Genomic DNA, 14,217 nt, shown 5'->3' with positions numbered 1-14,217 from the left:
AGTGAATTTAAAGCTGTTATAACTCCTCTGACTTTTTTACATCTTCTATCATTTTATGTCCACAAAGATATATCTACACTTATTTTGCTGAGTGGACAAAGCATTCTGTTTTTAGTGTGGCTGGCACACATTTCTTTAATCTTTCCAGTTGACAAGTTCAGTGTAAGCTAGTTGCAAGACAATTAAACAAATGTTAATATTAGGAACAGCCTTGGAGTTGTTGCAGAGTAGGGATACTGAATAACTGGACTGAACACCAGGTTCAACCACAGGCTGCTTGCATTATCTGTAGCCAACTTGCTTGCACTTTCTATCCCTCTTTTCTATCTCAGTAAAAAGAGGGATAATATTGCCTTTTTAGCACCTTATTTGTTCTCTTTTGGGCAAAGACTTATCCTTTCCATGTGTGCTTGCATGGTGTCCCTTACAACAGTAGCTGATTAGTAGCTAATTAGAAGAAAAAAAATACAGCTATATGTTTGCTAACTGGACAATGTGTTTTCACCTGAAGCAAAACATTTTGTAGTAACTTAATGCTTTATGTTATTATTAAAATACCTCAGGGTCAGAACCCACTTCTGGGAGAGATAAAGGACAGACACCATATAGAGCACTCATCTGGAATGCAGGGTTCACGTCTAATTGATTCAAAATCAGGATCTGGACTTAGGTCTAGTAGCAGGAATGTGGTTTTTCCTAGTCTCAAAGTATTTTATCTCATCTTCTGCAAGTGTTTGATATCATTTATTTAAGTATTCTGTGGATAAGAAACATCCAATTCACCATTACTTATTTCAGGAACTTAACTGAACTTCCCTAATTAATAGCCTAGGTATCCTGTATACTGTGCAAAAAAGGCAAAAGCCTCTTGGACTGTTTTAAGCCCTTTTTGATGTCTTTTGGTTTTTTCCATTTGGAATAAGGCATTAATCCTGAATCTTTTACATCATCAAGGCACAGTCTAACCATAGTTGTTCCTTGTGTGTCCCTTCCAACTCTGCATATTCTGTGATTCTGTAATATTTCTTTTGTGAGAAGTTCACCAGTACTTATGACCATTTAGAAAAATTTCATTTGCAACCCAGCAAAAAAAAGCAAATATAATGTTGATATTTCAGATATTTACAAAGAATATTAAAAAATCTTCATATTACAAGGAAGTAATAAACAAATCTTAAGGTAAGTGAAGTCAACTCTATGTCTTAGATCTGATCTCTCTAAAGAGATCTAAACTAACTAAACTAATCTAAACTAACTAACTAAAAAGAATATATATAAAAAGTTAAATAACACTCTCTGCCCAGAATATGATCTTTCTAAAAATAATGCTTCAGCTGCATCCAGAAACTCTAAAACAGGACTTTGATATCACTAAGGAACATCTCCTGCAACAGGAGTCACATATCATTTTCCAAGTAGAATAGCATACTGCCAAAATGGTGCAGCAAGTTCATTGACATAAAGTAAAAATTCTCCAGATTCTTAACCCAGTGCTGAAATTAGACTCAACAATTTAATATACCTACAAGACATCTATAAATGTCAGTAAACATTGCAACTGCTTTATTATTTATTCTGCTTTTAAAAAGCATGAGCCAATATAACATTGTAGTAGTTTTTGTTCTCCTTTACAGAACTGAGAAGGCATTATTCACTTGAGAATTAGGAGAGTTATTTTTTACATGTCAAACACAGTAGACAGCACAGTTATTGTACAGAATTTCATTAGCACTGTACTTCTTTTAGAAGCATATATAGTCAGGAAGGGTGACATATCCTTTAAACCATTTTGATACTTTAAAATGTAGGGCAGTGATGCATTTATGTATATATGTGTATAGTTTGCATGCATATATTATGAAGGAAAATGGCAAGGCTGCTGTTCAGAGAGATCTAGCCAGGTTGCAGGAGTGGGCCACCAGGAGCCTTGTGAAACCCAGCGAGGACAAACGCAAAGTCCTGGATCTGGGAAGGAAGAAACCTTGGTAGGAATACAAGCCAGGGCTGCCTGGCAGGGATGTGTCTTGTCAAGGAGCAGTGTGGCCCAGCAGCAACCCCAGGGCCCGGGAGCTGGAGCTGAGGGAGGCCCAGTACTGGCCATGCTGTCTCTCATGGGGAACAGTCCTGTGGAGGTGGTAACAGGGTCTACTGACAGACTGACATAGCAAGTGATGAATGGGGGCCAGGGCACAGCTGGGGGCTCCAGCTGGGCAGCAAAGGAGCGAAGGAAGGGCTGGAGCCTGGCACAGCTGTGGTCTCACTACAGGGACTGACAGAGCCTGCCTGGGCTGAAATCAGGTCCTGGACAGGAAGAGTGGCTGCGGGTCCCAAAGGAAGCTGGGCAGGGCAATTAAACTCTTGTTGTATTCAAGACCTTGAAAAGTCTGTGTTGACAGGACCTGGAGGTGCCGTTGAGCACAAGGTGGGTGTTGGCTAGCTGTGTACACCAGCAGCAAAGACCACCAACAGCATCCCAGGCTCTGTGAGTAGAAGCACAACCTGGAGAAAAGGGTTATCCTGCTTTGATCACTGCTGGTTACACTGCATCTAGACACTGCATATAGTTTAGGGGCCTGAATACAAGGAAGATATTGTAAAACTGGAGCGAGTTCAGTCAACACAACCAATCTGGCCAGGGCTGGAGCATTGACCCTGTGAGTGAGGCTGAGGGTACTGGGTTTGTGTATCATGGACCCTTGAAAAGACACAGCTTCAGGGGGGCCTAACAGCACTCCCCCAGTACCTACTGGGAGGTTGTCAAGAAGTCCTGAGCTGCATGGTGGAAGACTAAAAAAACAAGCCCAAACTGCAATAAAAGAGATTCTGTATGGATATAAGGAAAGTTTTTCACCACAAGGACAATCAAATAGTCAAGCAGATTGTCTGGAATGTTTTGGAAGTTTTAAAGACCTGAGTAGGTAAAGCCGCGTGCCACCTGGCCTAGTCTCATAGCTTTCTCTGCTTTGAACAGCCAAAATCCCTTCCAACTGAATCATCGTATGATTCTACGAAAATAAAGAGCAAGAGGTACTGATTATAGAGGCCAAGAGGTTTTCACGTCCCCAGAACGAATTCAAACTGAGCTACTTCCTGTAACAAGACAAAATGTTTACATGACATTGGATGCAATTCCACATGTTCAGATTTCTGTGTTTAGAAGATTGAAGTTTTGTCAATCTCACTCTTTAGATGGACAATGTAAAACTACAGTTCATCATATTATTGCTGCTTATCCTTCCTGTGTGCTCTCCTAAATCACTCATTACCAAAATGCTGGCTGACTAAGTTTAATTTAGAAAATGAAAGTCACAGCAGACATCCCCCTCAGCTTCTGCATTAATTTTTGCTTCGATGTACTGCAGCCTGAGAAATGAAATCAAGTCCATTCACTTATCCTTTTCCCCTCAAGCTGGAGGTAGCAGGTGTTAGACACATCAAGAACAGTAGTCATTTCTCAGATACAAGGAGAAGAATGTGACAGTGAGTTTGGTTCTGATTCAATTGTCCATAGTAATGCAAATTGATGTTAGTCCCACAACCATTTGCCTCAGAGAAGTATAAAATCTTAGAAATGCTGTGAAATAAACGCACATCAAAAGCGCTTTTGGGATTGCATTAGTGTGCGTGCTGACTATAATTACAATAATTAGAATATAGAAATTACAGGAGGAAGACTCAAAGAGCACATGAAAGCTTGCTTGTAAACATATTATTAAAATATTCAGTCAAAAGTTGGACTGGAAGATCTGGCATGGCCAAAACATGGATTTTCTTTTAGATGTTTATGTTTCATTATTTACTGTCTGTATTCTCTGACTTGAGCCAAATTTCACAGAAAGAACAGTTTTTAGTCTGACTACCTAAGTAATCTCCTTCTATCATCAATAAATAGATATGAACACCCCGGAGAAGGATTGTTTTCACCTATTGGTAAACCTCTCTTAGGAAGGGATAATCAGTCCTCTGAAGGCTCCTGTCGTTATCTCCATTGCCTTAAGGACAAAGTCCAGGAGACTGTCTTAGAGCAGATGCACAGCTTTTAGATGAATTCTCCTCTTCTTCACTTCCAGATATTGATTCTGCAACATGTTGAAAGTAACCTACTTTTCAAATGTTTCTTGGACACTTAAAGACACTTAAAGACACATTTCAGTCTTTTCTCTTGTATTTCTCTGCTTCCAATTTTGGTGTTAAATTACACTTTCATCTTCATTTAAAAAACATACATCTGTAGCTGGATTCTTCCCTATTCTGCAATTCATTGGTTTAACTTGTAACAATTACTTTTGATCATTGTTTCTGAATTGCTATTCTGTTTTTCCCTATCTGGTATTTAAGCTATTTGCTTATTACATGGCATATTTTCAAATGTCTGTATACCATTTTACATACATTTTCACTTTGTGTATACATAAAAAGAAGCGGACTATTTGATTTCTGCAGTATCACTTGCTTTTTTTATGTGCATATTATGAGGATGATAATGAAAGCCCATTTCTGAACTTTCAGGTAATTTCTGTCACTTGAGTGGCTAGTTCAGAGGTGTCTGACCTGTGCTGTGGTGTTGAAGAAATGCATTTCTACAGTGACACTTCAGACTTAAGCAGAGGTGATGTGCTCCTCTTCCAGGGGAAACAATGAAAATACCTAAAATGATAATATGCACATTTTAAGACAAAGGCTGAGTTAAATAAATGCACATGAATAATGAACCAGAAGAGAATACTCTTGTTGCAGCCCTGTTAACAAAGTGATTTAGTACATATCAGTTGCTGGAAAGGCAGTTTGGACATATTTATGTCTACACCATCTGCTGTCCTATGCCCATAACCCTCCAAAGCAAACCTGCCATTTGACAGGCGATTCAATATGGCCATAACCTATACCTAATAACTGGTGACTGACATCTGATATTTCACCTTGATGTATGTGGCCTGGTGGTGAAGGGAATACTACCTCCTGAGTTCTCAATTCAGATTAATAGCAAGGATAACTAATCAGCAAATATGCTTCAAAATGTTATCCTCTAGAAAGCTCAGGCTTACTCTAAGGTCTCATGCTGTGATATTTGGGATCATGGAATCATAGAATATAGGATCAATAATTATTGATGGCTCGATATTCTCTCAAGTCCATACCCTGTGGATATTTTAAGGTATTTGTCATTCGCAGCATTTAAATCCTCCCTAACATTCTTAGAAAAGACCTCAAAATGTCCAGCACAGTACTCACTGCTCACTCATCTGTAAAATGATCAGCCAGCCTTGGAATTCATCTGCTGCTCCTTGCCATCCGACACAACAACCTTTCCAGCTGGAACAGCTTACCATGACCATGGAAAACCAAGTGTCCATTCCCTCAACACCAGATGTCAGTCATCCTCTAAAATCCATCTAGCCTAAAGGGGAGGTGCATTTAATTCCCCAGTGCCCAACAGGACAAACTGCAAAATGCCAAATGGCAAAGCCTTCCCCAAACTCTCAGCCTAAAATCAGGCCTGTTGGACCCTTCCAAAAGGTAGAAGCAGAATAAGTTCTGCTCAGCCATATTTTCTGTCTGCCTCACACACCATTTTCATGTACATGGAAAGCTTCAGCTGAATCCCATTAGGAAGAGAACTGGTGCGAGAGACATTTCTAATTTATAACATGTCTAATTTCTTTCAATTTGACAACAATATGGCTATAATTTTAGCTGAGATGTGTCAGACGATTACTGAATATATGCAAATTTTTAAAAAAGACAACAAAAATGACGTGGCAAATTGCATGCTTTTCTTTAAAAAGTATAACAGACTTCTGTGGAGACAATGCAGTCTTTCAACATATTGCTTAGAAAAAACCCTGTAAGGCAAGGATTGCCAGTTTGATTTTCCAATATTTGTGATATTTGTTCCATCAAAATGAAACTAATATTGACTCTCTTGTATTTATATTGCATTTTGCTTTCTGTATTAATATTTGTTTGAATTAATCTGAATATTCCACATAGTTTAAATTTCAGCACATGAACTGAATTAACCTCATTAATGAGAATTTTGCCTATGGCACCCCTTTTATAAATGCTTTTCCCATTGAGAATCTTGCTGGGAAGACAGCTTGATTGTGAATATATTGACATTCTACTTGTTACTGCAAATCTCCATTTTGTTTTAGATGTTTTATTATCTGAGGGCTAAATTGCCCTGTAAATGTACAACGAAAAATATTTGATCAATAAATTCTTGAGGGCACTGAACTCCATGCAGTCAGTTTACTGTGATCAAAGCAGTAAACACTATCCACTACTGTTTTCTCAAAGGCTCCTTATTCTGTTCATTATAGGGGACAGTCACTATGGAAAACACTACCAAAAGTTAGACATTAAATACTTCATCAAGCTGACACAAGACCTGCTCTAATTACTATTTTGATCCATGTGATTTCAATATCTTTAACTGTATTAGGACCCTCTTCAATATTACTCCAGGGTTCTAATATAACTATTTATTTTTTAATTTATAGAAACAATTTGATAAGATTTCTTTTGCTTATCTATATACAGAAACTGTATTATCCAGTTACACATAAATAATGTCTTGGTACAGAAACTCACTTTCAGAAGAAAACAACTGCTCTAATGGTCTTCCCACCACTGTTAACATCTTGGTAGTACAAACAGAGAGAAAAACTGAAACCAGACATGACATTTTGGGTGACAAATTTCTCATTCTGTAATTTTGTAGACTGATTTGTTTTCCTCTCTGATGCTTTACTACAAGACACTGAGGGTTCAGCCAACAGGCATATCTATTCTCAAGTGGAGGGAATCAATTACTAGTCATTAGTCCCCTTGCTAATATTAGGATGGCAGCAATAAGCATGTAAATTTGTTACCCAGGAAAATGGATGTAGAAAGGACAGTTTTCTGGAGTTATACACTAAAATCCACAATTTGACATGGTAAAAAACCAACTTGTGGCATTGGAAACCAACTGCATAAAATTTTGCTGGTTCAAATTCAGCTCAGGTTGTTGTTTTCTGACAGCTATTATCATCCGACAGCTGTTTGATAGCTGATGTGAAGCAAGCAGGCAGGCTCTGTCCAAGATTCACCATTGACTTCAATGGCAGCAGAATAATCTCCAAATGCTACTATGATTTAAAACAGCAAAACCAAATCAATATTTACCCTTCTAAAAGTCCCTGAAGAAAAGCCAATAGACTGATGATTATTTCACCTAAGTTGCCTTTCTATCCTTCAATATTATCACAGTAAAGTTGCAGTGAGAATACTGAAGACCTTCCACATTGTGCTCTGCTAGTAAACTTTCCATCCCTGGGAAATGTTGCAGGACTGACTCCTTTAATATCATGGAGAAAACCATATCATGGCAGGCATTTTATAATTTGCACTGAATCTCAATCATGTTCCTATTATGGTGATTTAAGATAGATTTCCATGAGGACAGGACAGACCCCATATGAAAAACAGTGATAGGGCCACAGAACACTACTAGGATGGAAAGAAATAGGATGTTAATTAAAAAGGTAAAAATAGGAAAGTTTTCACACAGTTCCTATAAAACTAATTCCTATAAAATGGAGCAACTTCCTTGGATTCTTTGGTGGGACACAATTTGTTTATCTGTCTTGCCATCTGGTACTGTCTCACTGATTAAAATTCAAATAGCAAAGTTTGTGTGCCTCAGTACTGGAGCATGTTACAAGGCCATCACCTCCACTCCACAAGGAAAAAGGATATGCAGACTTCCAGTCCAGAATGTACTTAGCTGTTTCACAAATATTTCTACACAAAGTTCAAACCATATCCTATAAGAGATGATCCATTTTAATCATATCATTTTGAATACAATTTTTTGGGTTATGACAACATTTGTCCTTTGAATGATGTTATCACAGAACATAGACCAGGTAGAGTACATAAATAAATGGGCCAGTTCTTCCATAGCTCCTTGTTGGACTTACTTACTTTTTAGAACTTAAGATTCAAACAGTTCTATCCATTTAGACCAGGTGAAAATCTCCTTTAGTATCTAAGTTGCATATCAACTATTTTTATATTAGAAAATCTCTGTAACGCCCATATAATAATTTTGAATATACTTCAAAAGAGAGTGCTGCTAGTCTGACCACAATATCACAGGACCATGGGTTGGGAGAGGTAGATTTAGTACCGCTGAAGGAAAAGAATTTTTCTGTGCCCCATCTTCCATAAGTGCATAGTGAAGGTGTTTTCAGGGCATAGTTCATTCCTGGCACCTCCCATTGCTATCAAACATATCAGCATAACAAAGCTAATCTGGGGTCTCAACACTGCAGTCTCATCACATCAGTGATACGGCTCAGTTACTTTTCAGTCTTTGCCAATCCCAAAATCTCCACATGTGACCTTGATATGTGTTTTACAAGTGCATTAAGATCTCTGGATTAAAAGTTCAGAGCACGATTTAGGCGGCATTACCATATCCCTTCTGTTAAGCTACCTATAAGTTTTAATTCCAAAGGTACTTTATCAGCCTGCTCACTCTCCTCTTTGTAATAAACTTCAACCTGATAACATTATTAAGCAAATATTACGACCCAGCTTTCATTAGACCTTGTTAACTATATCATGAAAGTAATAATAACCTGATCTATAACCTTGTGCCCGCTACAGCTGGAGAAACATTGTGCAGGAAAGATGCAGAACTGTGGAGCTCAGATGACAAGGGGATACACCGTTCTTGCACTGAATTGTTTTGTTTTACATTACTTTAGAAGTGCTTTCTGGGAACAGGAGGCTTTGTGTAGTGCTTGTGCCATACGCTGGATGCTATTGAGGAAATAGAGAAAAGCTGAGAGAAAAACTTCTTCTGGTGCTTCTTTTAAGTTTCCTCCAATAGGGTACAACAGTGCACACTCACCCTCAGTGAGCTGGGGGTTAAAGGCAGCTTGCAGGTATATTCTCTTCTCAGACAAAACTGTAGACCTGTTTAACTCTGGCATGAATGACTGCAGAGCATCTCAGAGAAACAGAATTGTAGCCCTGTAGAAGCAAAGCTGAGTATTCTCTTTATAACCAAGGCTGACCTGCTGCTTCAGTTGTTTGTTTCATCTGGAGTTTTTAGTTTGTACGTATTAGTATGTATTCCTTTTTTCCCCTTCTTCATATTTCATATAATGTGCTGGGTTAGGCTTCTTTGTACCACCTTAGTTTTGCACTTGATCAAAGCAACCTTATTATCCTTGCATCATCTGAAAGCTTTCTAATTATTATTACCCTAAATTCCCACTGCTGGACCAACACTAGACTGCTTGTCTTCCAACAAACATATTTGAAGCTTTATTTGATTAACTTATTAGGAACACCTCTTGTAAAATTTTTAAGGCTATTTTTGGAATAGATTACCACCTTCATAGAATTAGGCACATTACATATCCAGAAGCTGGTCAAACAATCACTTGCTCTGGTGTCTTGTTAGAAATAATGAGAAAGAAAAAGTGAAAGAGAGCAAAATCTTTCTTCTGTGATGACAGAAGGAGAGTAAAATTGCCACTCCAGAAACAGTGGAAGGGTACCTCAGCTCCTACTTCTGTCTACCTAAAGTCATTTTTTTCTTTGAAAGCTCCTCTTCACCAACTGCCAGTGAGTCAAAGGCACGTCAGTCTTCTGTCTTAGCTGCTTCAGGTGGGATCTTAAAGTTGGATGTGATGAGTTCAAATCTTAGGGACCAAAATAGCCAGTAAGTTTTCAAAAGATTATTTTCAGAGGAAAAAAACCAACAAAACATCTGAAAAATAAATTAAGGTGAGATTTGACAGTTCATTTACTACTCTTTGCTGTCTCTCTTCATTACTACGTCCCAGTAAAGTCAAGGTATATAACTTCACTTTCAAAAAGTAACAAATGCATTTGCTTTTACTGTACATGAAGAGCACGCAGATGGGATGGTGGAGGGTAATAGTTAACCCTAGCTTGCCATGAAGTGACATCCTTCTGAACAGAAACAGCAAAATTGGGGAACTGTTCTATGGAAATCAAGTTGCAGAGACCTTCAGCAGTATAAAGGCTGCTTGGCACTTTCCTCAGACTTAAACTCCGAAGTCTTTTGTGAAGCTGGGCTTCTTGTCCTCAAGATTTAGATGTGATCACAGTAAGCAATAACGCCAGTGAATTAAGACTGAAGAACTGGCTGGGGGGAAGGGGAGGAGGGGGTGTTTGGTTCATTTTAAACTTATGTTTAACAAACTTGCTAGGATATGAATATTCCAGCCACAACCTCAGGGTTGTAGACAGAATGTACATACCCTGTCAGGGCCAGAGGCACTCATCCCCAGCCAGGCAAACTGGAAAGTTTGTGGACAGGTTGGTGGATGGCTTCCTTCTGGCTTATGTGTCTTGTCTGTCATTTTTCGGCACAGCTCACTCTTGCACAGGGTCAGAAGGCAGCTGGAGGCGGCTGGGCACTACTTCAAAAGAGAACATTAACTATCTTTTCATACATATGTCACCTATGCATGATCAACATGAAAAAAAGGCAGTGGACTTCCTAAGAGTATCCATGAGAGAGTGATTAGGTCTTTACAAAACACTCTTCAAATGCTGCTTTTATAATAGTTTCATGTGTTTAATAGAAAAAGACACATTCCAGTAGATTTTCAACTTAACAGAAATGTTCTTTGCTCGTGATGCAAATCTTTGTGGCTAAATGAATTTACCATGCTGTTCTTTTCCTGGACATTTAACTACCTAAGGGTTGCTTATAAAGTATGTCTTCACATACTGCTGCATTTATGGAGCTTTAGTACCAATTCTAGTGATAACATTGAGAAAAAAGGAATTCCTGAGTTAACAAGTCCTGTTTTCTCAGAATGGGAGAAGAAGATGCATTGTCTGATTTGCTTTTCTACTCCTTCCCTCACCTCAAATTTCACAATCTTCAACATTAATAGCATTTACATGGCATCCCTCTAAGACAGAAAATGAAAGGAATGACAAAATTATTGGGAATTTTAACTATTAATTTTCTTGGCATTTCCACCTGCTATTGAAGATGATCACTCCTTCAATGCCAGAATATTAAAGCTGTTATTTAAAAGTAATAGGATCTGGTTGTCGCATGCTTAGCTCTGTGGAGAGTTATCTGTACTGGCAAAAAAAGGCTCTGTCTATTACTAAAGACAATCATGTTTTGAATTCACTTTACCCACAGGTGAAAGTGCAAAGCTCTGCAAAATCATATACCACACTGTCATGCAGCTGACACACCTTTTCAGTTGGAAAAGTACTGTTGGTTTGCAAAGGTCATGTTTACAGTTCAGTTACAGGGAAATTTATAGACATGCATGTCTGTACCAGATAATTTGGGGGGGAGGGCTGCTCTTTTTATGCTCTCAGCATCTTTAATAAACACCACCCAATACCGGGTAAGAGGATGTGGTTTCTATCAGAAACCTTTAGAAGATAATCAACAAGAGCAGAAAAACACACCTACGCAGCCACAGGTGCTTTCAGATCCTCCAATCAATGGTGAATGAGTAGCCCAAATGGATTAATGTTCTCACTTTTTTATTACTCTATGAATTAAGTTTAAACAGACATTTGAGCTGTTAGTTTTGGGGGTTTTTAAGTGAGAGAATGCACAATGGTGAAGATGCTTGTGATACAAAAGCTAGAGTAGAAGATTTCTACTTCTCACCTTCTGGCTATCGCATGACTTAAATGAATTCTCTTGCATAAAAATACAATAGTCCATTGTCTGGTGACAGGTTGATGCTTTATGTAGCTCCATGCTGGTATTGCTCCAAGCTAAAGATATGTATGTATGTGATCTCCTGAAGATCATCTAAATGTCTTCTAGATTTCTTATCTTTGGCTGAGAACTTCTAATATCAATAATCATGTCCTAATTATTATAGTCTTTATTTCAAGATGGTAAATTTGAGATTATTTACTGTGGTAATACTCAGAGGAAGGATGTGTCTTCTGTTTTGTGGAAAATCACCTTGATATATTATACCCCACTAACCACCCAACCTTGATTTTATTTTTCCCAAACTATGCTCCCGAAAAATGCTTCTGTCTGAAATTCTGCTCTCTTCAGAAAGTTACTGAATACATTGGCACATCTAGGCTGCTTCACGCTCTCTTAAGTGCTCAAAGACTTAGTAAAGTGTCTGTACCCTCATGGTTGGTCAAAAGCACAGCTGCTTGGCATCGATCAAGTGGAATTGTGAACAATGGTGCCAGACCTGAATCAGGTGAAGGAAGGATTAAGTAGTATTGTCAAAGTGGTACATCCCATATCTTCACACAAGGCTGTTTTCTTGAGGATCACAGTAGTATAGGCAGGGTTTCCCAGCAGAGTAAATTGGGGGAGAGAAAAAGGAGAGTCAAGATCCTTAGTAGAAAGCAGAGGGGAAACCCCTTGGGTCAGCCATACAGACCCAAAATGCTGGAGAATGTGTAGGGGAACAGTACAAGAGGGCACAGGCTTTTGCACTGAAGGTGAATGTGAGGCTGTAGAGAAGCCTCAGGGGACAAATCTATGAGTCAGTGCCCAAATTACAGTTTCAAGATTCAAATCTCCCCTCTGTGCCTTGGCTTTTGCCACTCTAAGTGGTTTCTGTAGAGGGTGAAAGAGAATGGCAGACAAGTGTGTGTACACCTGGGTAAAACCCTGTTCTGTTCAAACTAAGGCAGTTATGATAGGGATGTTAATGTGTCCAAGTTTTCTCCCTTGATACTGCAGAAGGAGTGTTTCTAGCTTGTGGATGCCACAGAAGGCAGAATGTGTGGACCAGAGGAAGTCCATGAGCCACAAATTGTCGAAGACTGAGTGAGGGTTCAGAGCAAGGGCAAAGATGTTCTTGTTCTTACATTCATCGTAAGCATGCAGTTTTGAAGACTGTAGGATGGACTAGAAGGATTCACTGTGACCGAGTATAAATGTGCTCAATGTTACATTTAATAATGCTCTAAACCAGCAAAAACTATTCCTCTTAACACTAGACAATGTCACCTTTAGAAAAGCTGTAGTGTGCCAGCAGACTGACTTTCTGTTATCAGGTTTTGTCCTTTTTTCCTTCAAATTGCATATGCTCTGTTTCTTCCTGATCTGTACAAAATCTATACTTTTCAAGATAAGTGATATTCCACAACAGTACAAATGGGTTTTTTTTTTTTTCCATCTCAGCTGTTGCTCTGATGCTGCATAACAAAAAGAGGATTCAAGAAAAAAGGGGAATTAGAGCTAGGAATCATGATGGCTTTTCAAGTAGAAATGCTTTCATTTCTATAACGTGTATCAAGCCATCACACCCTTTTTTCAACCCCAGACATCTTAGTGCAAATGGTGTACTAGCCAATTCCCATTCGTTTGTTTCTAAAAGAGGAACATGTTGTTTGGCTTTGTTCAGGGTAGATGAGAGCGAACTTTGATTTTAATAATTTTTTAGCAACTCCACAGCTAAAATAACTACAAACCTTTCATACACTAAAAAAAAAACCATGCACAGGGCTGCAAAAATCTGTCAGTGAATTTGCAGGAGGAACAAACAGCATCTAATGTAAGTATAATGGAATTTGGAGTGACACCCGGGCTGTGAGCAGCCTTATGTTGTCATGCCTGGTGTGCAGAATATCAAAAACTCTCTTAAGAACTCAAGCTTGCTTTTCATCAGGATGTTTCTCTTTCTGTTCTTCTTTGAGCACTGTATGAACTACGAACACTAAAAAGGACATTTGTCCTGCAAGTGCATCTCTTCCTCTATTCTGGCCTTGCATTTGTCTGCTAAATCTCACCTCAAAACACAAGTCAGATGATGAGAGAGTCCTTTAGTATTTAATGTTACATTACCTTTCAGAAGCTCTTCCTGAAAATGGAAGAATCTTTACAGCCAATATTGCTCATAAGCAGAGTAAGTGACAGCTGTTATTGTGAAGACCTTACAATACTGGGAGACAAAAGCGGAGGGGAAAAGTGATTTTTTTGTGAAGTTCAGTGCACTCTGTGAGACCCCAAGATTGTAATGCAAACCTCATCTTATTACATTTATTTTGCAGACAAATCAGCTACTAGCTACAACAAATCTTAACGTCTTACTTAGGCAATAAGAAATTTCTGGCCATGAAACTAATAAACTTATATTACTTATGAAAGGCACCCTCTTTACTTCAGATACAGATAAAGTTGATGGGTGAACAATATCATCAAATCCTGGGAAAAAAAAGATT

This window comes from Corvus hawaiiensis, chromosome 3 (genome assembly GCF_020740725.1).
Source record: "Corvus hawaiiensis isolate bCorHaw1 chromosome 3, bCorHaw1.pri.cur, whole genome shotgun sequence".
Classification (NCBI taxonomy): domain Eukaryota; kingdom Metazoa; phylum Chordata; class Aves; order Passeriformes; family Corvidae; genus Corvus; species Corvus hawaiiensis.
The sequence above is the reverse complement of the archived record's forward strand: the minus strand, read 5'-3'. Positions refer to the sequence as shown.